We start from the raw sequence: 4532 nt of genomic DNA, 5'->3' as shown, positions 1-4532 counted from the left end.
TATATATATCTGTATCTATATCTATACACACATACATAAATATACATATATATATATAGTTTTTTCTTTTTTTAGCAAAAGAAAGAAACACCAGGTGCTTTTTCCCCTTTGTCGGTTGTTGGGGTTTTTTTTTTCCTTTTTTTTTAATAGAAACAAAAACATGGGACCTTTAATTTGCGGGAAGAGATCCTTCATTAAAAAACAAACAAAAATAAGCAAACAAACAAACATAAACCAAACAGAAAACCTGCAGTTGTCCCTAGTTCTGTTAGAATGTTCTTGGTCATCTCCAAAGAGACAGTTTGCTCTTCCTGTAACTTTTGCCTGAAACAAAAAAAAAAAAAAAACCAACAAAAAACCAAAAAAACCCACAAAAAAAGAACAAAAAAACCTTAAACAAACAAAAAAGTACAAAAAAAACACACAAAAAGTCCCCCCAAAAACACAAAAAAAATGCAAACAAACAAAAAGAAAAAGAAAAAACAATCTACTTAGTTGTCTTTGTGTTTTCTAAGCATTGGGGATAACGTTCTACTAAGCATGGCTGTTACACTTGTATATATATATTGAGCCTTGACAGGCCTATGATGTAAAACAATTGTATTGATGGTGGTTTAACTCTAATTTTTTTTGCTTAATTTTTACAGTTACATTCAGCTGTTAGATAAGCAGGAAAAATAGTTTGCTGCCTAGTTTTACTCATTTATGTTAGCTTTAATGCACATTTTTAAAAGAACCACGGTCTTGTTTTAACTACCTGCTAGATATAAGTACTACAGAGGTGCTGGCATGCTTTACAGTACCTGATTTGATACAGTTTTTTTGTCTTGTACTATTACATAAATCCAGTCATGCACTTTTTCGTACACTACAAGGGGATGTGTAATAATATCCATGCTTTTTTTTTTTTTCTTAAACTATTGCCATATTTTCAGTAAGTGTCTTTAAAAAAAAATACACTTAGATAAAAGTGATCTGGTCAGTATGAGGGCATGAATGCCAAACAAAGAGTATTAGTGTTTAGTGTTAATACAAAAGTGCCAACTTTGCACACATTTTGAAAAAAAGAAAATGTAGTTATTCACCATAACCACAGTTGTAGTTTTTGGACTACACACAGAGAAATACTGGGGAGGGAAAAGGGGTAAAGTGAAATACAGAATTCTTGGTGCTTTTTTCAAGTGCCAATTATTACTAGAAACAATAGTGCATCCTTATTCCTTATAAACTACATTGCATAAAAGAAAAAAAAACCAGAATTTTGTCATGTGAACCAGTAGAATTTTTTTTTGTCAAACATGCATAATATTTGGGGATATAAATGCTGATACTACTTGTCACAGAACAAAGATGAATATAATTTTGTGTGCTTCTTATTATAGCCTGGATTTTTGTGGTGTTTAAAAAAAAAATCAAAATGAACAGGGAAATAATGTTAACTATGTTGTTCTGTAAAGTTGTCTTTTTTGCAATGGAAAGTGCTGTAGTATGATTAAGGCATGTTTTATAGAAGCAATCAAGAGAAATTAATGGCAGAAGCACTTAGTAGCTCTGAAAACATATGCTGGACTTTTTATTGGGTAACTTTCCCTTTGGATAAAATTAGAAGACAGAGAAAAAGGATGTCTAGTTGTGTTTATGTTTTGTGTTTCACTCACATGATTTGTCAGAAAATAACAAAAGTCCAAGAAATATAGTGAGCAAGAGAGCGAGCACAACCAGGAGACAGAGAAGGAGCGAGCAGTTGAGAAAGGCAGAGAGAAAGGAGGCTGCCCTCTGAATTTTTTTGTTTCCGGTGTTTACACATGTTGCTTGAGCTGGTAAACCACACTGGCAGCCTTAGTTACCACAACATACTGACTGAGGGATGGTATTTACTTAAGCTCAATCTACAGCCAAAGCCATTAGGATGTGTGTTGTAGTCTCTTTTCTTTACAAAACGAATAACAATAACAAAAGCAAAAACAAACACACAAACCCCCAAGGGATATTTCAGCATACAATAAAATATTCCTTCAGTGAGAATGTGTTCCTTTTCTGTATTTACTGACCCAGAACATTATTTTTCTTAGCAGAATCAGAAATGCTCCATTGTTTCAGCTTGTCTCTGTATTGTTTTGCTGTGCATTTTGATTATTCTTACTTTTTATGTCCACTTGAGTACTTAACTCGTATTACATTTTCTAGAGGAAACTCTTAATATAGATTTCCTCTTTTTAGTATTTTTTATGCATTTCAGTATTTTTGTTTCCAAAAGTAGGAATCAATATCTAATAAATCAGTATTTCCAGTTGTAGAAAATAAAAGAAAAATATTTCTAAATGAATTTTCACTATGTTCCTATGAGTTACAATCCTCTGATATTTTTTTTTTTTTTTTATTCTGTACACTCATGAAGCCCTGAAAACATTTGTGGATTCCACAGAAACTATAAGCAAAATTTACCTACTGATTTAACAAAAAGAAACTTTATAGCAAAAAAGTAAGCTGCTTCAATGACATTTTTCTTTCATCTTTTTTATTTTCTTCAAAATCTCAGCTACTTTGTTTTGTTAAATTGAGTGGAGAGATCTGCTTTGCTTTGTTTTACGTTGTTCAAGCTCAGTGTGTTTGTGAGAAAGGGAAATTAGAACAGTAAGGGTGCATTTTTCCAAAATACATGAACCTTTGTAGTCTTATCTGTACTGCACTCTCATCTCTCCTCCCAGGCTAATAGGAACAAGTAATATAGAAAGTCTAAAAAATAAAAGAATGAAAATTGAATTATATATATAGAAAAAAAAAAACAAACAAGCCCCACTCTTTTGTAGTATGCACGATATAAATTAATACAATTATTAATGAAAAATTCATTTGAGGTATAGAAATAATTCCTCACTGATGAATCACTGTTCAGCATTCTTATTTCACTATGTTTCTGTTAGAGGTCAAATGGGTTTGGTAAACTTGTTTGGAAATTTAAGCATCATCTGTAGATAAATTGAGCAGATTATTGACATACAAGAAAAAAAACAAACCTGTTTATTACACAAAATTGAACCGCACATTCTAAAAAGTAAAGAAAAAGGGACAAACCTCAAAAAATTATTAAAAGCTCACAAGTCCTACTTTTAGTTTCATTCAGATTTTGCTTAAGCTATGTAGAAGAGATCATCTCTGTCTTGTGGACAGAACACTACTCACTGATATTTTTAGGCAAATCTAGGCAAAGTATTTTCTTCAGCGTCAGTGATACTAATGTCAGAACCATCTTTTGTGTTTTAGAAGGGCACTTATACTTACTTTGAATTGAATGGCATTTCCCTCCTTTCAATTTAGCATGCATCTCTGTGAGAATCTGTATTTATCAGAATTGTTCTTGTGGTGGAGTTTGTATCATCCGACATGATCTAAAAATTTATTAAGGGGCTCAGCTTGGTTTTACTGAAAGTAGCATTTCTGGGTGATCTCAGCAGAGACCCAGAGTGCAGTAAGAATAATGACGAAACATTTCATCTCTTCAGCACAGAACATGGCCTGTAATGGTGTGATGACATGATAAGTATTGTGCAGTTGCTTATGTTATCACAAACCTGTGGCTATCCCTTCGGTTTCCAAACCTGTCAGTCTAAACCATTTTTCAAGAGCTAGACCAGCTTTGAGGAAGATAATCTTCCCTTTACATGGAGTTTGTTCCTTCTTTTTTAATTCCTATAGTTATTGTGGTCACTCCTGCCATATTGTTTCATTGTTTTATTCAAGGTAGTTGTATTTTTCTGTAAATATCAAAAAGCTTTGTCTGCAATTAGAAAATAACTGTACTGAACCTCCTTTAGAAACAGAACTATTTGTCTGGAGGTTGTTTAGGATTTTTCTTTTCATTGGGAGGGTTGGGGGTACGGTGTGGTGTCAGGAAAGCTTATGTTAATGGTTAATCACTAGGTATCTTTTGAAAAACTGTATGAAAATTTGGAAGTAAAACAGCACGGTCAAAGCACAAGAATGGAAACCATGAGTTTAAACACCCCTGGTAGCCCCTTCTCACTTTTTAGCCTCAGACATATAATATCACTTACCCATTTATGTTTCAGTCTGTTAGACTATCACTAATACTAATATGATCTTGCCCATAAGTGTGCTCCTGTGAGGACTAATTAGCTGGTATTAGTAAAGAGCTAATTTAACTCATAAATATTTTTGCACACCTTAAAATATTCAGTCAATTTTTCTGAGATATGTCTCAACCAGGTACATTTTGTTATGCCTGAGATTTTAACCTTGCCTTTTAATTTGTAGTGGTGACACTGTGGGGACACTGTAGTGTTGCACACAAGGTGAAAACACTCTGTCAACGAGCTACAACTCAATTTGACAAAATGTGAAAGGTATAGATTAAAAACGTTAATAGCACATGGACACTGCTCTTAAAGATCTCTCAAAGGCTTTTCATGTCTGAGCTCATAAAATTTGTATGTTTCCTAGGGATCTGTAGATACTTTACACAGAAGAAATTCTGCAACATATTTGCCATGGGTAAACTTAAGTGTATTTTC

General features: G+C 33.0%; 1 protein-coding gene across 1 annotated transcript in view; it reads left to right on the top strand.

Moving 5' to 3' along the window:
• Positions 1-4532, top strand: part of BNC2 (basonuclin 2) — a 242068-nt gene that overhangs the window by 231221 nt on the left and 6315 nt on the right. The gene's annotated exons all lie outside the window — the stretch shown is intronic.

This window comes from Parus major, chromosome Z (genome assembly GCF_001522545.3).
Source record: "Parus major isolate Abel chromosome Z, Parus_major1.1, whole genome shotgun sequence".
In the NCBI taxonomy this organism is placed as follows: domain Eukaryota; kingdom Metazoa; phylum Chordata; class Aves; order Passeriformes; family Paridae; genus Parus; species Parus major.
Note: the sequence above shows the minus strand (reverse complement) of the source record. Positions and strands in the feature narration are given on the sequence as shown.